General features: G+C 35.4%; 1 pseudogene; it reads right to left on the bottom strand.

The window, feature by feature from the left end:
- Window positions 1-24,611: 24,611 nt before the first annotated feature.
- On the bottom strand, window positions 24,612-26,594 carry LOC145597173 (adenylate isopentenyltransferase pseudogene; annotated as a pseudogene).
- Window positions 26,595-26,935: the final 341 nt, after the last annotated feature.

The raw sequence follows: 26,935 nt of genomic DNA, 5'->3' as shown, positions 1-26,935 counted from the left end.
TAGTCAAGCCTAAGGGAGTATGAGATTCATGATGGTAAATCACAGTTCCCTCTTAGCTAGCTTAAACAACAAGGTTTGCTCATGTGAAGCTTGGAAATTGTCTAGCATATTACTTAGTAGACATTCTTTTCGAGCAAATAACTCATGCTAAAGTTGACCCTCACAAGTATGTTAGTTCTTGGTACTCTACAAAGACCTATAAACAAGTTTACAGTCATTTCATAATTCATATCCCAGATATTAGTCAATGGCCTCCATCTAATTCTAAGAACCCCTATCATGTTAAACCACCAAAGATGAAAAAGGGGGGATGGTAGGCCTACCAGAAATAGGAAAAGGGAAGAAGGAGAGGACTGGCCAGGCAAAAGATCCAAAACTATGTGCTGCACTAATTGTGGATGTTTTGGACATAATTCGAGTATTTGCAAAGGAGGGTTGATTGGAAAATATTTAAGGGATGAAGAAGCACATGTGATACAAATTCCAAGAGCAAGAGATCAAACATATGCTGCAAAGTTAAGGAAGCAAGAGCAAAATCAAAGGGTGAAGGGTCTGGTGCAACAGAGCTCACAAGCTCACAGTTGTCAAGCTCGCCACAAGACTTGTCACAATCCCAAAACTGACATCTAAATGCACTTATGACATATCTAGATGTTTTAGCCATTTTTGAATTATATTAAACTAAGTTCTATGAAACATTAGCCATAAGGTTTAAATACTTTTGATGTAGCTTTATTAAACAATATCCATAAGTCAGTATTCTCCTTTGATGTAACACTTGCAAACAATATGCTTGGGTTGCTTTGTTTTCGGTATAAAAGTTGTTATATGCAGTTTCTATATGGCACTGACTTTTTGATGCATTTTAATATGTGATATTGTTATTGCACTTTTAATTGTTCATACTTACATAAACAGGAAACGGTAATATATTCATAATTCATAAAGCAAACCATTTATTTAGATCAATTGATATTACATCTCAAAACTTAGTTCTCATTGCATCTCACAAACTCATTCATTTACGCATCTATTTCAAAACAATAACTAATAAGACCAAACACATAACAATAGTAATTTTTATAACCATATGAACAAAAGCAACAAATTCATCCGTCTTCTTCATGAATTCAGTTAATGCCCTTAAAAGTTGAACAAATGCTGCTTCTGACATGTCATCAGGTCTGCACCAACATCCCCTACAATATGTTCATGAGTCACCCACAAGAAGAAGTCACAAAGCCTGCATTTGTAGTAAGGCCTTCCAAGATTTGCTGCTGTAGACACCTAAAAATGTCTCCCCAAAACCAAACCCGATGATGAACAACCTTTCACCGCCACTATTGGTCGGGTTCAGTATTTAATCCCGAGAGTGCTTAGAAAATAATATTTGATTAAATTCAATTTTTGAATAGTCCATGGATTAGTCTTGATGTTTGGTCAAAACATAGGTTTAATTTCAGCCCAAACCTTTTTTTTTATTATTTATTTTGGCCCAAACTTTTTATTTATTTTATCTATTTTAGCCCAAATAATAATAAAATCAGAAAATGGCCCGAAATTATCAATCGGCACTTAAAATGCTGAACGAAATTAGGGTTTAAAATGAATTTAGACGGAAAAGCGGACTGAAAATTCCCGCGTTACGGCAACAGTCCACCGTGTCACGGGAAACTTTCCCGTCTGATGGTGGGGTTCCCCGTGACACGGGACACCTACTGTGACACGGGGGTTTCAGTGTCCTTTCCGCGTAAACCCTTAACGCGTTTTCTCCTCCCGTTCACTAAATATTTCCCGCATCACACAAATTTGTACCGTGTCACGGGAAAGTTTCCTGTCTGACGGTGGGATTTCCCGTGTCACGGTACACTTTGCCGTGTCGCGGGATACTTTTTTAGGGTTTTTATCATTTTAGGGTTCCGTGTGTTCCCTCAGCACATTTTCTCTATAAATACCCCCTCATTTATGATGTACGGGGGCATCAATGAATTCTCTAGTTTTTTCTCTCTTCTATGCTCTAGCCTAAACACTAGCCTACCCATTATTATTTCAAATTCCTTCTTCAAGCACTCCAAGGAGTCCATACTTTACTCGTGGTTCTGTCCTTAAGCCAAGGCGTGAAAGGTAGAACTGTTTGAGAATTTGGCCCCAAATCAATTCTATTTAATTTAATTTAATTTAATTTAGTTATTGTTTTATTATTATTTCCTTGAAGTTACTAACTCGTTTATTATTTTGTAGTTGCAAACAAACAGAATCAAAGTAAGAATTATGTTCCTTTTATTTCTATTATTTTTCTAACGATTTTGTATTGTTAGAATTATGGTTAAATTGCTTCCAATGTTAATGTTTATTTTATTATATTTATTCATCACTATTTTGCATGTTTAAAGGGAATATGTAATTGAAAATCACGTCTAATAAGATAATTTGGACAACCGGTTTAGGTTCCTTTTTAATCTTGTTATTTAATTCAAATGATCACAAATATTTTAGAATTATATGTTGCATTAATATTCAACCAATTTAGCTAAATAATAGTTTGGAGCGAATTGAATATTTTGTTTGTATGCCTTTGAGATCGCAGGAATCACTTTTCACTATAAGAATTGAGTAGAGGCCAATACGGGCGAATGTGGCTCCATGACTCACTTCGTACCATCATCCCCGATCCTCCTTTCGTGGTTCCGAACCATATGGAGTTAGTAATCTCATGGATTATGAATGGGGTGTAACCTTCACGGGTCAATCGTTGTTGTCTATCGTTGTCCCTTATTTTGGTTGCCTTAAATGATCCGTGAACGGTTTACAAGTTTCTTAAAAACTTGTTGGTGGCTCCCTACTTTCCTTGTCCCTAATCGTATATGTCAATTCCCACTTCCTATGAGTGCCAAGCATATTCACACCATGCTTTAACGTAGGCGCACTTCGAGCGACGCCTACAGCTGCTGAGTATGAGAACATGATGTCTGCAGATCTTGGAGTATTAGAGTTGCAGGTAATGCTTTTGAACCACACACCTCTTACATTTCTGTTTCTTGAAATAGATCTTGTGCCAGAGGAAGCCATTGCAGATTTGATAGTCAAAGTGACAAAGCAAAAAAATAAAAATAAAAATAAAAATAAAAAAAACGAAAGAGAATGAAATTAGAAAGGAAAGTGTGGAGAATAGCATGTATTTATAAGTGTTAATGTGGTAGGAATTGAGTTTTTATTCAAAAATAAGGAGAGAAATGTTGGAGGAAAAGGTTGGAGGGAGATTAAATGGGAGGGCATTGAGGTCTATTTTTTTTCAATTAAAAACGTTTTTTATTAACTAACTTAACGTTTTGGAAACTGTAGTAAATTAGTGATAATTATGAGTGTACAACTAATAGTCAAAACTTAAAAAAATGTATCAAAGATAAAAGTCAAAACTTGGATTACGTGTACCGGTGATGGTTTCCCCATTTATTTTTATTTTTTTTTATATAAAATATAACAATCGATGACCAATATATATTGACTAATTATCGATTTAGTTATTTATATAATCCTTAATGTAAAATCTAAGCATTTATACTACTGGAGAGGGCCCCCACTCTATCACAAGAATGGGATTGTGCGGAGTCGAACCCCGTCACTTGGGGGAACCATCCCTCCATCTCTTCACTCCTCTAAAATCTAAGCATATATATAGCTCACACATGAACTGGTTTATTTAAAATGGGAGTTTGACATTGTGCCTTTGTAGGTTATTATCCAATTTTGTATGGTGGGACATCTATACTCCTCCAAACAAGTGAGTTATAGGGAATGGACCTAACCCTATGATTGACCTTCGATAACTCCTGACTTACACTATATATTTCCTTTTATGGAAAAATATTCCAGTTATAGCAGTAATTGACACTATTTCATTCCTTCTAGACTTTTTAAGTATTACGTATTAGGAAACTTTGTCTTTATGTGTCTCAGTCTTCAATATTGAAAGAGACCTTCATTGTTCTGGATTTAAAAACATGTACCTCCAATTTCTGCTGTCAGCAACACTAAATGAAGTACTCCTATTTTCTTGTAGATGTGTTTTAGACTCCCTCCATAGTCCACTCCACAATAAATGGCATATACTCCATTGGCTACAAATGTTATTAAAAATCGAGTATTAAATATTAAATCAATAAGTAAATAGATTTAATACTCAATTGAATCCTATCAATTGAGTGTTGGTGTACTGGTGATTGAGACTACACTTGGTAGGAAGGATCTGTGTTCGATCCCCCGGTGAACCGGGTAGAACACAAAAAAAAAAAAAAAAATACTCAATTGAATCCACCTTAATAGAAACCTAAGGCTGAAATTTTTAATTTGCTATAATTGAATAATTATCAAATAGGGAAAAAAATATAGGCATAATGGTAAGAATATATAAAATCAAAGAAATTTAACTCAAATTCATAATATATTACAAAAATGCCATTAATAAATAATATAATCAATTTCTTTTATTTATTTATTTATTTATTTATTTTTACATGTGCTCAATTAACAGAATAAAGATTATAAACTGCGGAAAGATTTCATCAAATTACTCAAAGGAGAGCTTTACTAACTCCATTGTTACAAACAGGACAAACATAACTAAAGTACAACATCATTAATACTATAAATTGACAGCTTGAAAACACAAGTATACAACAATTACATTTTAGAAATTTTCCTTTTATTTATATAACATAATTTTTAATTTATTCTTCTATATACAACTTGTGTGTTGTACAAGCCAAAAGCCTATTATTATTATTATTATTATTATTATTATTAGGAAAATTATCCCTGGTACACTCCAGCTTTTGGCTTTTATCTTTTGTACACCTCATTAAATTTTCATTATCAGCGGTACACTCATAATTAACACATTAATACTACAGTAACTAAACCGTTAAACAAACGTTAAGTGAGGGTAAATGACGGGGATTTTGTTTAAACTTGACTTGACTAAAATGCCTCCCACTCAATAACTCTCCTTCCAAGCCCAATTGTATTCATTTACTCCAAGGAGTTTCAGGCTTGCTTTGTGGATTTAAAAAGGTTAGTGGTTATCTCTGGTTGTAAGTTCTGAATTTTTTGGTTTAAATTGCTAGGTTTTAGATGAAATTTGTAAATTCTAGTGAATGGTTGAATTAAGTACTGTGGATTGGTTGAATTATGCTCTAATGTTGCTTATTAGCCTTGGTTTATGTTTGTTTTGCATATGAATATGTATGCTTGCTTATTTTTGTACTCTTTTACTAACTTTATTCAAATTGATGACTTTAGTTTGCATGCTATAGTGTTAATGATTTTTGATTATTTTAGGTTTATATAAGGAGGCAAATGTTGGAGGGAAAGGTTGGAGGGAAATTAAATGGGAGGGCTTTGAGGTCTTTTACTATTTTTTTTTCAATTAAAATGTGTTGTATTAACTAACTAAACGTTTCATTAACGGTGTAGTTGCTGCAGTAATTAGATGTTCATTAAGAGTGTACCGCTAATAATGAAAATTTAATGAGGTGTACCAAAGATAAAAGCCAAAAGCTGGAGTGTACCAATGATAATTTCCCTTATTATTATTATTATTATTATTATTATTATTATTATTATTATTATTATTATTATTATTATTATTATTATTATTATTATTATTATTATTATTATTATTATTATTATTATTATCTCAAAAACAAAAGTCATACAACCTACAATAAATTAGTGGGAAGCCGAGATACAATCTGGGCCCCCACTCCTCTAGCTATTGCAAATCCTACCCTAGTGAAGATATGAGTTGCAGCACGAGCCCCAATGTCTTGCGTCGTCGAGAACCTCTGAATCCGCTTCAGTAACGCAACAGCCTCTTTCTCCAATTCCCCAAGCGAAGAAAAGGAGAAGGGAATGAAACCATATCTAATCGCTTGACATCGAGCTTCATACTTAACCCGTTTCCGATGAGTTGCATCAGCAACAACCCGCCCAGGAAAGAAGTCAGATAGCCCTGACTGAGTCAAAGGAGAAGACCCTGTCAAATCAACACAGACATCACGACCACGATCCCATGAATAAAGTAACACATCCGCGGGTCTGAGGGCCTCGTCGTTCCCTCCGGCCAACCCAATGTCAACCTCTTTTCTCGCTGAAATCCCAGAACGATAGCAAACATCAACAAGGGTATCCCGAACAATATTATGCCGATGTTTAATACCCACAATACCAGCACAAGACACCGCGTGATCACCAAAAATATCTCCAGCAAAAACCCTCGAACAAGCAGAGCACAACGTCGAGATAGAGAACAATGGAACACCCAACCGATAGGAAAACACACAACGATAAGTCTTGGCATTCATCGTCTGACCCAACCCTGAAATAGGAACCGCCCGAAGCCAAGCAGAGGTGTGATCACCCTGCTGTGATTTCCATAATGCTGATTGTCGAGGAGTTAAAGAATAAGCAGATTCTGCAGAAGCGGTAACCTTTGTGAAATATATATCTGCCAATTTCTTCATGAGTTTAGGGGCAGCGACCTCACTAGGGTTACTCAAAATGTCAGACTCCACTGTTCCATTAAACAGACTCAACGCATCCTCAAAGGCTCGTCCAAGACCAACAATGCCAGCATGCCGAAGAAGTTGTGTCTGCAACCCAGCTGACTGTAACCGAGAAGCAAGAAAAGCATAGTGACGAACATCACCTGCAGAATAAACACTAAGCCCTCCAAACGCAAATGGTAAGGTGGCAAGTCGCCACTGCTAATCACCAAACCCAGGCCCCGAAGCAGTAACAATACGCTCCAAGGAAGATCGAAGAGCAGTATCAAAAGTGCGCTGAGCCACCTCAAAAGTACTAGGAGGACAAGTACGTAACGCAAAGTAGAGTTTTGAAACTCCAGTACATGCCCTAAGTAACAACAGCTCACACTGAGGATCATCGAGCATAGCGACCTTATCCATAAGGGCAATGGTCTTGGTCACCCTCTGCATCACAAGCTCACCACCAAAACCAGAATCGGAACTAGCGGGACCTCCAAGCAACCTTACACTACGCAAAGGTCGAGCAATATTAGGTGGAAAGACACCCACCAGCCTGCTTCGAGGGTCTTCTGTAGGCCAGAAAACTTCAGTTTTTTCCACATTAAGACATAACCCAGAACAAGGTCCTTCCTCCATAATCAATTGCAGAACTTGCCCCACCACCAAAGTGTCACCAATAATCGTGCCATCATCCAAATACCAAGCCTGAAAACATACATTAAAAGTCTCTCTGATTTACACACCAGGGGTTGTAAAACCAAAGAAAAAAGCAAAGGACCAAGGGGATCACCCTGCTGCACCCCTTGAGATGACCATAAGGTATGGTCCCCATAGTACAACCTGGCTGGATTAGAATAGCAGAATTCTACCCATCGCGAAATGCCCGGACATCGACGACGTACCTCACGTAACATGACCGAACGATCAACCAGATTGAAAGCATTTTGAAAATCCACTAACAACATAGATAGACCAACATCAGAACCACGGTCCTCAATCAACCGATTCACCGCATGAAGAATTGCCTCACCACCTGAAGAAACCCCAACACCAAATTGAAGGCCATCAAAGTAACTCCCTAAAGACTGACCAACCATAACAACACCCACCTTCGAAACGAGACGCCGCCAAACCGTACCCACAGCAATAGGACGGATACCACCACCGGGCTTGACAAGTGGCGTAAGAGGAGCACTAGCAATGTACTCTCCTAATTCCATAGGACATCTCCCAGCTAGAAAGAGATTAACCACCCCAGTAATAGAGTCAACCAACTCATCTGAGACTGCCACAGCTGCACCACTCAAGCAATCCATAAGATGTTGAGCACGCAAACCATCTCTACCACATGATGTGCCACGAGGGAAACTCCTTATTCGATCCAAAACAACAGCAGAAGTTGTAACGAGATGAAGCTGATGAATAGGTATATCAGGCAAGGATGGAGCTGGAGATGAAGGGTGCTTTGACTGTAAATCTGCAAGAGTGGCGTCATTATAAGGTGCAACGCCTGAAGAAGAAAGAACCCGAACTGCAGCAGTGTAATGGCCATCGCAAATCTTCCTACGACACTGCTTTATATTACGCTCTTCCAAGTCAATGTCCTTATCATCAACCGACGACAAAGTAGGAGAATCCTCTGCCAAAATTTCCCTCACAAGCTGCAAATTACCACCCGCTACACTCCAAGAACAAATAGCACGGGAAATACTCTCTTCTTGATGCCGACGTCTAACCGAAGACCGAGACTCACGACTACTCCGCGGGCGAAAGATTTTAAGGATGCAAAGAGGTAACACCAACAAAGAGACCCAATTAGAAATGTCATCAGGCTTAGAGATCACCTTATCAAGAGCACCTTTCAGAACCCGAGAAAACCCCAAACGACACTTGGGAGGGATAGACTTAACAGTGCGAAACCCCTTAGAGAATAAACAATCAAGGAGAGCCACATCAAAACCACCGCTTTGATCTCGCACCAATCCATCCCTACGATCAACTCGAGCAGGAGAAGAAGAAGATTGTGGCTTGGTGAAATTATGAAGCACAAAACGAACAACACCATCACCTACATCAGGGGGTGACACATCCTCATCCCCATCATGACGACACTTAATACGTACCGTGTGCGTTTTATAGCAAACTCCACATAACCAAATCCCCATACGCCTAAAAGTAACTTCTGCCTCATTATAAACAGCCAAATTAGAAGTAAGAGAATGTCGGGTGATATCTCGCTCACCGATACAACAATGGCGATCACTAAGATGTTTGATTAGAGAACGTCGAGTAAGGCCATTTCCACTCCCATCTTGACAACCACTAAGTCCCACAAAGGGACAATGAAACTTCACAACGGCAGCCGACATAACTAACTTGAACCACCCAAAACAACACCCAAAACAACACCCAAAACTGCACCCAAAATTGCACCCAAAACAGCACCCAAAACTGCACCCAAAACTGCACCCAAAACTGCACCCAAGAGCTGCCGAAACTGCCGCAAAACAACACCCAAAACTGCACCCAAGAGCTGCCGAAACTGCACCAGAAACTGCTGTAAAAACAGCACCTGAAAATCGCCTGAAATTGCACCCAAAAACACCCCAAAACTGCCCAGAAACTGCACCAGAAACCAGCCTGAAAATCGCCTGAAACCAGCCTAGAAACTGCCAGAAACCAGCCCGGAAAACGCTTGAAAACTGCCCTTTGCACGCCTGAATTACACCCAAAACTAAACCGATTGTTGGCAACCAGAATACCCCATGAACACGACCAGAAAATTGCTTGAATCGAGCCCTGAAACGCTGCTTGGAATAAACGCGACTGAAAACCGCAAGCAAAAAGGGTTGATTCCACTCTACGTCGATACTAATAACCACCGGAAAAGCTGACACGAAACCCACCAGATTATTGACGTGGAAACTGCCGGATTATTGACGTGGAACTTGCCGGATCATTGATGAGATCGCAGACTTTGTCATTGACGAGATCACACCCTAATCGCACCCGGATTATTATTATTATTATTATTATTATTATTATTATTATTATTATTATTATTATTATTATTATTATTATTATTATTATTATTATTATTATTATTATTATTATATCTCAAAAACAAAAGTCATACAACCTACAATAAATTAGTGGGAAGCCGAGATACAATCTGGGCCCCCACTCCTCTAGCTATAGCAAAACCTACCCTAGTGAAGATATGAGCTGCAGCACGAGCCCCAATGTCTTGCGTCGTCGAGAACCTCTGAATCCGCTTCAGTAACGCAACAGCCTCCTTCTCTAATTCCCCAAGCGAAGAAAAGGAGAAGGGTATGAAACCATATCCAATAGCCTGACATCGAGCTTCATACTTAACCCGCTTCCGATGAGCAGCATCAGCCACAACCCGCCCAGGAATAAAGTCAGATAGCCCTGACTGTGTCAAAGGAGAAGACCCTGTCAAATCAACACAGACATCGCGACCACGATCCCATGAATAAAGTAACACATCCGCAGGTCTGAGGGCCTCGTCGTTCCCTCCAGCCAACCCAATGTCAACCTCTTTTCTCGCTGAAATCCCAGAACGATAACAAACATCAACAAGGGTATCCCGAACAACATTATGCCGATGTTTAATACCCACAATACCAGCACAAGACACCGCGTGATCACCGAAAATATCTCCAGCAAAAACCCTCGAACAAGCAGAGCACGACGTGGAGATAGAGAACAATGGAACACCCAACCGATAGGACAACACACATCGATAAGTCTTGGCGTTCATCGTCTGACCCAACCCCGAAATAGGAACCGCCCGAAGCCAAGCAGAGGTGTGATCACCCTGCTGAGATTTCCACAATGCTGATTGTCGAGGAGTTAAAGAATAAGCAGATTCTGCAGAAGCGGTAATCTTTGTGAAATACATATCTGCCAATTTCTTCATGAGTTTAGGGGCAGCGACCTCACTCGGATTACTCAAAATGTCAGACTCCACTGTTCCATTAAACAGACACAACGCATCCTCAAAGGCTCGTCCAAGACCAACAATGCCAGAATGCCGAAGAAGTTGTGTCTGCAACCCAGCAGACTGCAACCGAGAAGCAAGAAAAGCATAGTGACGAACATCACCTGCAGAATAAACACCAAGCCCTCCAAACGCAAATGGTAAGGTGGCAAGCCGCCACTGCCAATCACCAAACCCAGGCCCCGAAGCGGTAACAATACGCTCCAAGGAAGATCGAAGAGCTCCATCAAAAGTGCGCTGAGCTACCTCAAAAGTACTAGGAGGACAAGTACGTAATGCAAAGTAGAGTTTTGAAACTCCAGTACATGCCCTAAGTAACAACAATTCACACTGAGGATCATCTAGCATAGCGACTTTATCCATAAGGGCAATGGTCTTGGTCACCCTCTGCATCACAAGCTCACCACTGAAACCAGAATCGGAACTAGCGGGACCTCCAAGCAACCTAACACCACGCAAAGGTCGAGCAATATTAGGCGGAAAGACACCCACCAGCCAGCTTCGAGGGTCTTCCGTAGGCCAGAAAACTTCAGTTTTTTCCACGTTAAGACATAACCCAGAACGAGGTCCTTCCTCCATAATCAACTGCAGAACTTGCCCCACCACCAAAGTGTCTCCAATAATCGTGCCGTCATCTAAATACCAAGCCTGAAGACATACATCAAAAGTCTCTCTAATTTTACACACCAGAGGTTGTAAAACCAAAGAAAAAAGCAAAGGACCAAGGGGATCACCCTGCTGCACCCCTTGAGATGACCATAAGGTTTGGTCCCCATAGTACAACCTGGCTGGATTAGAATAGCAGAATTCAACCCATCGCGAAATCCCTGGACAACGGCGACGTACCTCACTTAACATGACCGAACGATCAACCAGATTGAAGGCATTTTGAAAATCCACCAACAACATAGATAGACCCACATCAGAACCACGATCCTCAATTAACCGATTCACCGCATGAAGAATTGCCTCACCACCTGAAGAAACCCCAATACCAAATTGAAGGCCATCAAAGTAACTCCCTAAAGACTGACCAACCATAACAGCACCCACCTTCGAAACGAGACGCCTCCAAACCGTACCCACAGCAATAGGACGGATACCACCACCGGGCTTGACAAGTGGCGTAAGAGGAGCACTAGCAATGTACTCTCCTAATTCCATAGGACATCTTCCAGCTAGAAAGAGATTAACCACCCCGGTAATAGAGTCAACCAACTCATCTGAGACTGCCACAGCTGCACCACTTAAGCAATCCATAAGATGTTGAGCACGCAAACCATCCCTACCACATGATGTGCCACGAGGGAAGCTCTTAATCCGATCCAAAACAACAGCAGAAGTCGTTACGAGATGAAGGTGATCAATAGGTATATCAGGCAAGGATGGAGCTGGAGATGAAGGGTGCTTGGACTGTAAATCCGCAAGAGTGGCGTCATTATAAGGAGCAACGCCTGAAGAGGAAAGAACCCGAACTGCAGCAGTGTAATGGCCATCGCAAATCTTCCTACGACACTGCTTTATATTACGCTCCTCCAAATCAATGTCCTCATCATCAACCGCCGACAAAGTAGGAGATTCCTCCGCCAAAATTTCCCTCACAAGCTGCAAACTACCACCCGCTACATTCCAAGAACAAATAGCACGGGAAATACTCTCTTCTTGATGCCGACGCCTTACCGTAGACCGAGACTCACGACTACTCCGAGGGCGAAAGACTTTAAGGATGCAAAGAGGTAACACCAACAAAGAGACCCAATTAGAAATGTCATCAGGCTTAGAGATCACCTTATCAAGAGCACCTTTCAGAACCCGAGAAAACCCCTAACGACACTTGGGAGGGATAGACTTAACAGTGCGAAACCCCTTAGAGAAAAAACAATCAAGGAGAGCCACATCAAAACCACCGTTATGATCTCGCACCTCACCATCCACATGACCAACTTGCGCAGGAGAAGAAGGAGCTTGCGGCTTGGTAAAATTATGAAGCACAAAACGAACAAAACCATCTCCTTCATCAGGGGGCGAAACATCCTCATCCCTATCATGACGACACTTAGAACGAAACGTGTGCGTTTTATAGCAAACGCCACATAACCAAATCCCCATACGCCTAAAAGTAACTTCTGCCTCACTATAAACAGCTAAATTAGAAGTTAGAGAATGACGGGTGATATCTCGCGCACCGATACAACAATGACGATCACTAAGATGCCTAATTAGAGAACGTCGAGTAAGGCCATTTCCACTCCCATCTTGACAACCACTAAGACCCACAAATGGACAATGAAACTTCACAACGACTCCGGACATAGGCTGCAAATACTCTCCCAAGAGACACTTGAAAACTGCCAATTAAACCCCTATAAAGCTGCCTGAAAACTGCACCCAAAACACACCAAAAACACCACCAAAACGCACCTGAAATACGCCGGAAAAAGCACCAGAAACAGACCATAAACTGCACCCAAAACTGCTACAAAACACAACCTAAAACTGGAGCAGCACTAACCTGAATTATGCCACAAAACAAACAGAATTTTGCCAGAAAAACAGCCCGCAAACAGCCCTCAAACTGACCCAAAAGCCGCCTGAAATATGCACTAAAATGCTCCAAAAACGCAACTGAAAACACGACTGAAAACAGAGCAGAAACAAAGCACCAAAATCCTCAAAACAATGCCTCAAAAACGACCAGAAAGACGCCTGAAACCAGCCCTCAAACAGCACCAAAATCACACCCAAACTGAAACAGAAAACTGACCCGAAACCTGCCTGAAAACCGCCTGAAAACAGCCCCAAAAACACCTGGAAAATACGCCTCAAAGTCGCCGGAAACAGGGGAAAACAAGCAGCAAAACACCGGACTGAAAATCGCCTGAAAATTGCCTGGAAATTGCGCCTCAAAACTGCACCAAAAAAGCCCAAAACCACCTGAATTTTACCCCTAAAATAGCCGCCTGAACCACCGGAACCACCTAACGCGAACACGCCTGACCTGAACGACCCTAATCGCCGGAAAATGCGCCGGAAAAGGACGTGGAAGCCTGCCCTGCCCTACCCTAATCGCCCCTAAACGAGAGAAATTCTATTATTATTATTATTATTATTATTATTATGATTATTATTATTTTATGGTTGGTAAGGAGAAGGACCCTACCGGACCGGAACTTCTCGCAAGTCCTCCCGGCCCGGGTTAGCGGGCTAGACAATTTGGAAGAGTGAGGAGAAGATACGGGAATCCTACTCTCTCAAATTGTCACTAGTGGGGATTGAACCCCTAACCTCATGGTTGGAAGATACTCTCTTTCCAGCCTATTATTAGTTGTACATAATGTAATTAAAATTGAATATTATAATTTAAAGGATTTTTTTGTCAACACCTACCTTTTATAATATCACTTTTGTGAATAATTACCTTACATTTTTTTTTTTTTTGGGGACAGGAATTTTTATTTCGGCTATTTCATTAAATGGCACTGAGCACTTTAATAATTCACCAAATGCCATCAAGGTTCGAGTTTTTAAGAAATTCACCGAGTGTCATTATTAATGATTAACGATCGTTAACTTCGTTAGTCATTAGGGTTTAAGCATGACACATGTCGATATGATTGGTTCATTTTAATCATTTATTTAAATTAATAAAAGTATCATTTTTTTTCTTGATTTTGTGGCAAAAATTGTTTGGGTAAAGTTTTGGGGGTTATTTTGATCTTTCATGGGTTCAAATTAAGCTCTAAATTGGAAAAAAAAAAAAAAAAAAAACGTAAATGCCTCGTTTTGTGTTTCGAAAAATATCTCGAGTAACGAGTCATTTTTTTTAACCATGAAAATTGATAGAGTAAGGTTTTGGAGGTTATTTTGAACATTTATGGATTCAAATTAAAATTAGAATTGGCAAAAAAAAATAGCGTAAATGCCCCCTTTTGTGTCAAGAAATATCTCGATTAACGTGTTATTTTTTAACTATGTAAAGTGTTAAGGTAAGGTTTTGATGGTCATTTGAGCTTTTTATGGGTCCAAAATAAGCTCGGAATTGGAAAAAAAAAATGTAAATGCCCCATTTTGCGTGTTAAGATCGTAATTTTTTTACCGAAAAAATTACAAAACGGGGCATTTACGTTAACTGTTTGCAAAATATGAACTTATATTAAGGATTAAAATGACGCCTAAAACCTTAACCGGTCAATTTAATGGTTAAAAAAATGACACGCTAATCGAGATATTTTTTGACACACAAAACATGGCATTTACGTTATTTTTTTGCAAATTTCGAGTTTAATTTGAACCCATAATGAATCAAAATAACTTCCAAAACCTTACATGATCAATTTTCATGGTTAACCCGTTAAAAAAAATTCATGGTTAAAAAATAATGAGTCGCTAATCGAAATATTTTTGACACACATAACGGGGCATTTACATTATTTTTTGCCAATTCTGAGCTTAATTTAAATCTATAAAAGGTCAAAATAACCCCCAAAACTTCACCCAAATAATTTTGTCACAAAAATTGAGAAATTTGTTTTTATATTTATTAATTAAAATGAAGCAATCATATCATGACATGTTTCATGATTAAATCCTAATGGCTAACGGAGTTAACGACTGTTAGTCATTAATGGCACCCGGTGAATTTTTGTAAAACTCGGTTACAGTTGGTGAATTTTGAAAATTTTGATGATATTTGGTGAATTATTAAAATGCTCAGTGGCATTTGTGAAATAGCCGTTTTTATTTTGGTACATCTACCAGTTGACAAATTATGTCAAAAAAAATTTACTTCCAAATTGGGGGTATAATAATTGAAGAGTTAGAGAAATTTTTTTTGGAGAGAATTCGATGTAAATTGGGAGTATAATAAGCACACTGAAACCAAAAATGCATATTCGAAACTTAGAATTATATTATATTAGCCCCAGATTGAAACCCTTCATTGAAAGTTTGATAATTTACCCCAAATTGAAAACCCTATTATAATTTGGGTGTAAATTAGGCAAATCAAAACTTAAAAGCATTAATATGGGCTTTAAATTAATTAGGTGTAGCATGATTAGGTGCTTAAAATAGGTTTTAATGTGGACTAATCTATGCAATTAAACTTCCTAAAGAAAAAACTACATAATAAGAGTTAATTTTGTTTGAAATTGTTCAATAATGTGGGTCCCATCAATGGAAATTTTGATGGAATCCGTCAAATGGTAGTGGTTCCAAAACAAAAACTCAATATAAGATAATTGTTTGCAAACTTTAAAGTAAAAAGTTATTGTTCGCAAAAATCAATCAATCAATAACTATATACTAAAAGATACACTAGTGATGACATGTGCTATCAACTGGTGTGTCCTTAATTATTATTATTATTTTTTTTTTATTTTTTTTGTAAAAAGATATTTTAAAATGATCTTATACTAAAAATATGACTACATGTAATTCATTTAATTGTAATTACTTAAAATAAAAGATTTAATATACTCCATATTTTTAAAAATACACTACTAACAGCTAAAAATAAAAATATCATAAAAAGATTTTAGACATATTTTGTGACATATTGTACTATAATAAATATTTTATTATTGATATGTTTTACCAAAGATTTACCTAATTATGTATAATTAACTTCATAATAAAAATGTGGATTTTTCTTGTCAAAATAACTTATTTCAATATATTCTTTTTTCCATTTTCATTTACTTCCTATTAAAATTATGAACATCTTAACATATATGGCACGAATCATTATTAAATTTCATTAAAACAAATGTGACTTCATACTATGATTTTCACTTGCCAATTTCCCTATATACATTATTTTTTTTATTAACTACATAGATTGGGAAAATAGTTTATCTTATAGGAGTAAATTAAAGTTTGAAATCATAAATATTTATTTTATTAAGGCATCTATTTGGACATGAATTAAGGTATTTTTGGATTATTATTGTTTCCTACAATATTATCCTTTCTAGATAGGGGTTGCTATATGGATTTAAATAAAAAGTTGTATTAAGCAGTTGCTTAAAATACGCAAACCTTTAGTCAATCTGGTGTATGTAATTAAATTGTACAAAAGTCAAATTGAGAGAAGTGACAGAGATTTTTATATTTACTTGGGGTAGGTTCAGCGTATAAATAATCAAGATTATTTTTACATAATTTGATAAATATTGTTCATTTAATTAATTATCATCGAGCAAGAAACACTTTTGTGTATGCTTTGCACACAAATGTATACAATAATATTTTTTTTTTTTTTTGGTATTAAAAAAACAATAATCTTCATAAAACTATAATTAGTGATATAAAGATGTTTTGTTAAGTCAAAATGATTAATGATAGTTTTAATAGTACAGTAACTGTGCATGGCCTGGCACGGGATCTAAACTAGTATTAGTTTAAAAGGTAGTTGTTGACATATTTTCCTAATTCAAACACCCACCAACATTTTTTTAGAAGATACATAATACAAGAATTAAGGATAGTTTTCTTTCAAGACTAAACTCTAAGGGCCTGTTCTCATACGTTGAAATTCAGTTCAGTTCAGTTCAGTTCAGTTCATTTTATTTCAGTTCAGTTCGGTTTATGTCTAATGATATTGCTAATGATATAAAGCCAAATTTCATTCTTTTAAGCTCTTATTACAACGACGATAATAATAATAATAATAATAATAATAATAATAATAATAATAATAATAATAATAATAATAATAATAATAATAATAATAATAATAATAATAATAATAATAATAATAATAATAATAATAATAATAATAATAATAATAATAATAATAATAATAATAATATTGATAAAATTCATTGTTCAAATGGTTCTATTTTTTTGATACACATTTCTACTGTTAAACTCATTGAGAAAATTAGAGTACTACACAACTTAAAACTAATTTTCATAATCGGTTAGTTATTCGTCTTCTTCTTGTCCACCAAGCTCCTCCATTACTTCGGCATTCCTCTTAATTGACTCCCATATCTGATCAATTATTTCTTGTCGTACAATATCCATAGCTGCTTTTCTGTTAGGATCGTACATAGTATGATCTTCTCTTTGCTCCATGACTTCAACTTGGTGCGTGAATGGAATCCCTAGTTCATGTAAACGAATAAAATTGTGTAGATTACAACAAGCAACGATTATTTGCAACTGAAAACGTAATTTTATTTTATTTTTTATTTATTTTTATTTTTTAAAAAAAAATTAAACAACAAAGTGTTTTGTGTTCTTTTGTCATAATACTATTTTATTTTTAAATTATATAGTACATGTGTTTAAAATGTTTTGGGGTTTCATGTTTATAATATATTTTCCAAAAATATTATAATTATAAAGTATATTTTTCATAAGTATTTTAATATGTACATATGTATATACACATATTTATAGTAATAAATAATCAATAAATAATCAAAGATCACTAATCCGTAGTTAAAAATCACTAATTACTAAGTTCAGTTCAGTTCAGTTCAGTTCAGTTCAGTTCAGCTCAGCTCAGCTCAGTTCAGTTCAGTTCAGTTCAGGTCAGCTCAGTTCAGTTCAGTTCAGCTGATTTCAGTCAATGAGAACATGCCCTAACTTATAAACAGCCATGGACTATCTAGATACTTTCGGAGGCGATGAACGAAACCCTAATTAAATTTGTGAGTTTGCACTCAGCTCATTTGGCTTGAGATCCATGGATGAGTAGTTGTTTGGGTGAAAAAACTCATATGACTTAACTTTGTAGATACATTCGAAGACGATGAAACCTTAAAAAAAAAAAAAAAAAAAAAAAAAAAAAAAAAAAAAAATTTAAAAAAAGGAAAAATCTAGCAAAGTAGGCTAGAAATACCGTCCCAAGGGAAATCCTAGATGGAACAAAAAAAAAAAAACCCTCCCAACCTAATAGCCACCGACTCTACATAAGCAATATGTGAAGAATATTAGCAAGTAAGAGATGATAGCTAGAATTATGCTTATTATCTGATTGATGTAGGTTGTATTTTGTGAAGAATGTTGGGTTGCCAAGAACATTTCATCTCTTTTCGTCGCTCTCAAGCCTCAAGTTGTCGTTGCTGGCTGAGGTTAAAGGCCAATGAGGTGGTGAAAAATCAAAGCAAGGAAAAGAAGCTGAATTAGATGCTAAAAACCATAAACATTACTTTTTTTTTTTACTTATCTTGTATTAGACTTAAATACCTTCTTATATATAAAATGATGCATAAAATATTAAAATCCTAAGAGTATTATCGTACACTCAAAGTAGGTTAATTTTATTAGTTGCATATATACTTATCATTTCATATATAAGGTCTAATCACTATACTTAAATTGTTAGTTGTAATTAAATGGCATAGTAGAGTGACGTTCTCAATGTAGAAAAAAAAAATTGTGAGTTAGTTAATGGTAAATAATACATTTGACATCGCGAAAGTGAAAAATAAAATCAAGAGTTCGTTAGCTTGAACCCCCTAACACATGCTTAAGTTGTTAAGTCCCTTCATAATGTTCATTCAAATTAAAAGAAGAAGATATATGTCCATGGATAGTAATGGCAAAGTGTTAGTGGACCAATTCAATCAAAATCTTAAGCTTATAAGTTTTTGGTTGAATTGGTATGATATCAAGAGCCAGTGTAATACAAAGGTTACGGGTTCAAATCTCACCCACCCCTCATTTCAAGTGATACATTAAGCGTAGGGTATGACTTATGAGGAGGGCTTATGCTGCATCCATACATCAAGCCCGGCCAACGGGCCCTTATATGAGAGAGCGTGATAGAGTATAAAACATATTTCTATGCCTCAACCATTAAATAATATGTATTATACTCTATCACAAAGTGTATTTTGGACCGTCTATGTTAAAGTTGTGGTGAATCTTAGTTACTCCCTCCTTTTATGTTTTGTTTGTTTTATTTGGAATGTTGAATTTGAGATGATAAAAGCTTTACTTATATAAGAATCGATAAATTAAGAAAAAGACATTTATAAAGCATTTTATTAGATTTTTCTCCATGTGTAAATCTTAAAATTTAACTATTTTTTAGCTACAAATTTTTATATGCGGCCTGTTGTTCCGTGCGGCAAGGGTTACTTGAGTTTCTCGGTCAGGGATTACTTGAGTTTTCGGGGTTACTTGAGTTTCTCAGTCAAGGGTTACTTGAGTTTTTCGGTCAGGAGTTACTCGAGTTTCTTGTTTAGGCCGCATATAAAAAATTGTGACTCGAGTAACCCCTGACCAAGAAACTCGAGTAACTAACCTCTGATTGAGAAACTCGAGTAACCCTGACTGAGTAACTCTTAACCGAGTGAATCCCTCGAGTAACCCCTAACCGAGTAATTCAAGTAACCCCTGACCGAGTAACTCAAGTAACCCCTGACTGAAAAACTCAAGTAACCTCTAAATGAAAAACTCAGGTAACCCTTAACAACAACAAAAAAAAAACTCGGCAACCCCTGTCGCATGGTGTGGCCTGCTACACCAAAAAATTACTATTTTTTAGCATTTGAAAATAATGAATATAAAATATGTGAATAAAATTAGTAAGAAGAAAAATAGAACTAATGGAACAAAGAAAGTACTTTATTTTATAACCCTACAAAGCTCCTTTACATATATTCGACAAGGGGTTATTGGAAACACTTCTGAAATAAACTCAAATCTGAATCTTTTTTTAATTCATATTTAAACGACATTTCTACCCAACTCTTACACTATGGAAATAATAATGAACTTATATTACAACAATTGATTTATAATTAATCAACTAACAGAATCAAGAGGTCAATTAACTTTATTTTAATTAGTTTCAACTAACTACTCAATGCCAAATTGCACCTTTCTCTTGGTAGCATAGTATTAGTAAAATTAATTAATACCGAAAGCTAACTTAGCTTAATTAATTGTTGAAAACAACATATTAATTAAAGTCATATAAGCATCTCTTAAGCATCTTACTATGCCCCATTATATCTCTTTTTAGTTTTCAAAAGATGAATTTCTTGGACTTTAAAAAAATTTAAAGAATATACTATCATGATAATTATTTTTTTCCATAGTATGTGTCCCTAAAATATAAATGGAGTTCCTTGACTAGCTAGGCCTACTAAACAAGTGAAACTACTGCATTCATGCATTGTCACCTCAATTACTACTAATAGCTACACGTTGGAATCTTAATGTTGTAATTAGCCCATATACTATTATTTTTAAATTTTCAATTTGCAGAGGAAAGAAATATTAATCAAAAATACATGTGAAGCATTTGTCCTCTAGATTCTCAATAACAAGAATCTCTTTTCCAAAACAGCCCAAATTCATAATTTCTTCCTCAAAAATGACAAATATTTTCTCTTCTGTTTTTTTTTTTTTTTTTTCCCCTACTCACTTCCCATTTAGTAGAGACATTTTTTTTCCTTAAATACCAAAAAATGTAACTATTTTTAAACTAACTACCTGTTTAATTTTTTATTTTAAAAATTCGGTGGATTTTCCGTCTGTGGGACCCACCCAACGCTTATTTTGACCCTTTAGACTGATTTTTCCACCTATTTTTCTCTTTAAAAACGCTCTCCTAACTTCAATTCACATTTTTCTCTTTGAAATTTGGTAGGATTTGGTGAAGGAAATGTGAATTAAAGTATTGAGAGCATTTTTAAAAAGAAAAATCGGGGAAAAAATCAGTCAAAATTAAAGGGTCAAGTAAGTGTTAGGTGGGCCTACAGACGGAAAATCCACCGGATTTTTAAAATGGGTGGTAATCTGAGCATTTATTTAATTTAAGGGGTGATAATTTAAAATTAAACGAGTGGTTAGTTCGAAAATGGTTACATTTTTGGGTGGTAATTTAAAAATTAACCTTTTTTAAATTTCAATTTACCCAATTTTTTTTTCCACCGATAACAAATGTTTATAAATTTAAATTTTATTACCTCACTATATTTACATACTAGTTTTGTGCCCCGTGCGATGCCCGTATTGTTTATGAAGTCTATTTAAATCTAACCAACGTGGCGCGACACTCAAATTATATTTTATCCAAAATAAAACTTTAACTAAACAATTTTATCCTAAAATTCTATTCAAAATAGAATTCTAAACTAACCTTTTTATCTTATGAAGTCAATTTGAACCTATCCAACGTGGCGCGACACTTGGCGAAAAGTTAGAATGCCAAGTGTCGCTGCCTCGTGACCTGGCTAAAAGTTTAGCTTTATATATTAGTTATATGATTTTCACTTACACTTTTTATTAACATATAAACAAATGTTGGTCAATTGACCAGATTGGTAAATAAAAAAGACCCTTAGCGACAATTTGGTAAAAAAAACTTACTCCGACGACAATTTGGTAAAAAAATCTAACCTTAAGCGACAATTTGGTAAATAAAATAATCTCAGGTGACAATTAACCCAAAAAATACAAAAATTTCCGATAAATTACTCGCGAATGCTTAATATAGTTCGTTTTTCTTGTTATTTTACCAACCCTTTTTAACGGAAATAACAATTTGAAGAAAAAAAACGTTAAGTATCAATTTTCACTTAAGTTTCATACCCCTTATTAACGAATTTTTTTTAAAAAGGGGTTGGAAATAAAAAGGGATGACATGTAAATTCAAAATTTTAAATGGAAAAGATAAATTTAAGAACACAAAAACAAATTAAAATAGGATTTTTAAAGAGTTTGTCGGGAAAAAATAGATTTTTTTGTCTAAATGTCGCCGGAGTTTATTATTTTTACAAATTGTCGCATATTGTTAGTTTTTTTTACCAAATTGTCGCCGGAGTAAGTGTTTTTACCAAATTGTCGCTAGAGGTTTTTTTTTTATTTACCAATCTGATCAATTGGCCAACAAATGTTATCATATATATAATGTTTTTAGATTTTCTCAACATAAGTTTTAAAATGAAATTTTAAAACATAATAAGGTATAAAAAACAAAACCTTAAATAGAGTATGAAATTAAAGGTATGTTTTTTTTGGACATACAAACAAATACTGAATTTATGGTTGGTCACCGATCCAACCACAAATTTATGAGCATACCAAAATTTTACAAATACAAGATTTAGAGACTAGATAAGTTATGCAATAGTGATCGAAACCAAACTAGGCTAGACCAATAAAACTAGTCAAAAACCTGGATCAGGACCAGTTTGGGCAAATTTTAAACTATTTCTACATTCAATTTTTTAAAAATATAATAATATTTGAAATAAAATATAAAAAAATAAAATTAATTTTAAGTATATAGCTCTCAATGTAAAAATCTTCCTAAACTATTAAAGGTGAAAATTCCTTTTCTTAGAAGTTATACATTATTTTAAACTAATAATAAAATCGAACCAAAACTAATTTATACAGGAGACTAATTAAAGACTAATTCTTTTCACCTAAAAAGGTAATTTGGTTTGAACATTTTAAGGTCTGGTCCGATTTAAATAATTTGATTTGGTCTCTGATCTTGTTTGGTTTGGATTTTCTATCATTGCATTTGTTAACAAATCTATCTTATCTTATCTACATTTTTCTTATTTAATTTGAACATAATCTGAAATAAGTTAAAGAGAATAAATCTAAACTGAAACAGATTGGAAACTTTTCCAATGACTGAAATAGTTCTCTTCAATCCGATCATGATATGAGGTCCATTTCTCCGTGTTTTTAAATAACTCTTATTTGAATTTAACTTTACAAGTCCTTTTCAAATTTGTATGAAAATAGAAAAGTTACAATTATCTTAATAAACTTTGTCCTACCCCCTACGTGCTCCTTCTAAGTTCTAACATATATACCCTTCAATTTGATGACATATCTTATTTTTATGATCGTTCTTGTACTAAAAAATTATTTTGTGGTACCAAATTGTACTAGGAGAATTTTCGTTTTGTAATAGCACAAATCGCGTCGTCCTAAGCCCGCTAACTTTCCTCATTTTCTAAGGGGTGTGAAAAAAATTGATGCATAGATGTGGGATAAAAGTTTATTCTTCATTTTGCTATCACCAGGCTGGAAAAAAAAAATGGAGTATTTATTCTTCTATCTAAGATGCCAATGTTGATTTAGACCTAAAGTATTGTGTTGAGAAGAGTACAATGAGATGTATTTGGCTTAATGTAATTACTTATAACTTTAGATGCACGCTACCAATAGATGAATCTATATGTATGTATTGTCACGTCAAATGTGTATGCTATAATATTGGTCCTCATTTATTTGTTATCATTAGTAATATCTTGACGCAAAAGATCTCCAAAAGTTTTGTTGTATATGACAAGAAAAAAAACAAAATACGTTGTCTAAGAATTTTACTTGTTCGAACCTCCTTATACCAGCTATAAGCATTAGACTTTCAATTCATGGTTGGTTATGTGTTTCATGTCTCATATTACCTAGCATACTTGTCTTGAAACAAAGAATGCATTGGGAAAGAAAATGTACAAGAGAGAATAAGGTTGAAGAGTAAAAGTTTAAGAAAGTTTGCTCAAAAAGGAAACTGCACACATTATTTATAACGACATAAATAAACAATAAAACAAGTCTATATAATAGGACTATAGGAGAAGGACCATTCAATAGGATTCAAGGCCTCTCCAGTTCTCCTATTCTCCTAGAAAGTAAACATACAATAACTTTTTATGCTTAAATGTATCTTCAACCCTAGCTAATTCCTTAAAATATCACACTTACCATTTTGAAGAATATTAGTTATGGTGTAGGCTTATAGCTAGCTATGTTAAAGATATAAATTCCAACAATAGGATTTATATAGTACGAGTATAGTTTATATGTCCTTTTCTCAAACTGTTTTTTAATTAATGGTTATGATAGTAAATTATTATGGAGTAGTAGTAAGTTGGTATATATTGGTATGTAGTTGTATATTTTAAAGGGTATATATAAATACATGGAGTAGCACATCAAAGAGAAACTCCAAACCTAAACTAATACACTAGGATCATATTTATATGTTATGCTTATCCAATGTATTAAAATAAAAGATGGAATAATCATGTAACACTAGAAGATGTTAAAAAAACTGTTGGTTAATCGTCTCACAATGTACAAATGGCTGTCAAAACTCAAATGAAGGTAAAGGCAAAGATACAAAGGTATAGATCATCATTTACATGGTGGGATATTAACAAATCAAACAGTAAAGTTTAAAAATAGAAACCAAAAAAATGTCCACCAAGTAAAAGATTTTCTTATAATTTTTGTAGGTACCCACACACAAATGCATTATCGTGTAGACAAGATTTAATCTCAATTCGCGACACACCACCGTAACAACACTTAACGCAACCAATCCGCGCCAAGTACATTACAGAGAAACTAAGGAAACCATCATACATTTCAAAATTTTATCTTTTTTTTTTCCTGTGTTTTGAATTTATGAAAAACCAAGGTCAAAATTTTTTGAAATTATACTAGCCTCCCTAAAAAAAAATAATAATAAAAAAAAAAAAAAAAAAAAAAAAATCCTTTCACGTTTCACCCACCATATATACATGGTAGTAGTTAATATTCAGGGGAAAAAAATTAAGATGATTATTTTTTCAAAAAAAAAAAAAAAAAACAAAAAACAGAGGAAAAAAGCTGTAAAATATAAACCTACTCACTCCTCTAAGAAGTTCTTCACGATTTTAATGCTTGGATCCACTACTTGTTTCTCCCATATATCACTCCAATTCTTACTCCCATCCAAAACCGCTCTAAACGTATCAGTACCGTCGATTCTATGTAGACCCCACCCGGCATTTCGCAGCCGTTGGATTTTCTCCATCTGTATTTTGGCAAGCTGACACGTGTTGTCCTTGATATTCTTCACTGCTTCATCGTATACACCTCTCCGCACCTGATCATCACACTTGAAGTACCGCTCAAATTCTGGTACACCAATTGCCTTCGTTAGCCCTGTATTAGGCGCCAACTCATCAACTTCTGACTCGTAAAAATCGGCTAACTCGTTCACCATCCCCGAGTCAAGCATATCATCAACTCGTTTTATCAAATACTCGTTTAACACTGGCAATGACACATCAATCCAAAGAAAGCAGCATTTGTATCTTAACTCTGAGCTAACCGGATCTGGGTCTGACCCGGAAAACGGGTCTGAATCCGGATTTACGGATAAAAGAGCGTGGATTAATGAGTTTGAACCGCCGACTAATAACGGTAGTTTTCGGCGAGAGGTGATGCTGGAAATGATAGACGATGCTCGAGCTCGATATTGTAATGGGGTTAACTCTGGTTGTAATTTAGGGTCGATTTCACCGAGTAGATGATGAGGGATGTTGAGTCGGTCGATTAATGGGATTTTGTTGGTAGTAATGTCGAGGCCTTTGTAAAGTTGGATTTTGTCGGAGTTGATGATTTCGGAAGGAAAATAAGTTCCGAGTTTAATTGAAAGGCCTGATTTTCCTGAACCAGTGGGACCCATTATGACGAGGAGTTTTTGGTCTTTATCCTTAACTCGGCGGCGTCTAAGGCAGGAGAAGGTGTTCATTTGGAGTGTTGTTGGTGGTGGTAAAGGTGGTTGGTGGTGGTGGTGTTTGAGTAGAATGGGGTTGAAAAGGGAGAGGAATGAACAAGTGTGTTTGTAATGATTGCACAGTATTGTTCGGAAGGGAAGTCTCATAGGAGGAGAGAGAAAGTTAGAAAAAAAATAAAAATGGGGATTTTGTTTTTGTTTGTTTATGGGTTGAGTTTGTTTTTATTTGAAATTAGTACGGTAATATAGGTGGATTAGCTGGAAAATGAAACACACACAGAAGAAATGAGAGAGAGAGGAGAGAGAAAGGAGAAATTTAAGGGATGCAGAGAAAGAATGAGGATTCAGGAATGAAGAAGAACAGTATGACTAATATAAAGTATAGTTCGAGTATTTATATAAATAGAAGAAGAAGAGGTTGATGATTATGAGTTTATGACTGTGTATATTTAAATGGCAGGAGGAGTAAAAAAATAATGATGGTGGTCTGGGGAGAGAGTCAGGCGTGACCTTAGAACGAGGACGATGGAATGTTGTATAGGAATGTGGAAGATGGTCTTTTTGGTTTTGGGTTGAATCATATATATATATTGTACGAGAAAGCTTATTTTTGTAATCGATTTTATACTATCCCGGCTGAGGTGAGGTTGGATTTGGAGAACGACGTCACTTTTGTAAATTGTGAAGATTTAATGTATCTTTTTTTAAAAAAAATTGCACATTTTATTCAAAAAAATATGCACATTGAAAATTTTATGCTTCTCATTTTAAGAAACTTTTCATTTGACCACATATATATATATATATATATATATATATATATATATATATATATATATATATATATGGATTTTATACTAAAACTGT

This window comes from Chenopodium album, chromosome 1 (genome assembly GCF_948465745.1).
Source record: "Chenopodium album chromosome 1, dcCheAlbu1.1, whole genome shotgun sequence".
Lineage (NCBI taxonomy): Eukaryota > Viridiplantae > Streptophyta > Magnoliopsida > Caryophyllales > Amaranthaceae > Chenopodium > Chenopodium album.
This window is presented reverse-complemented; position numbering and strand designations above follow the sequence as displayed.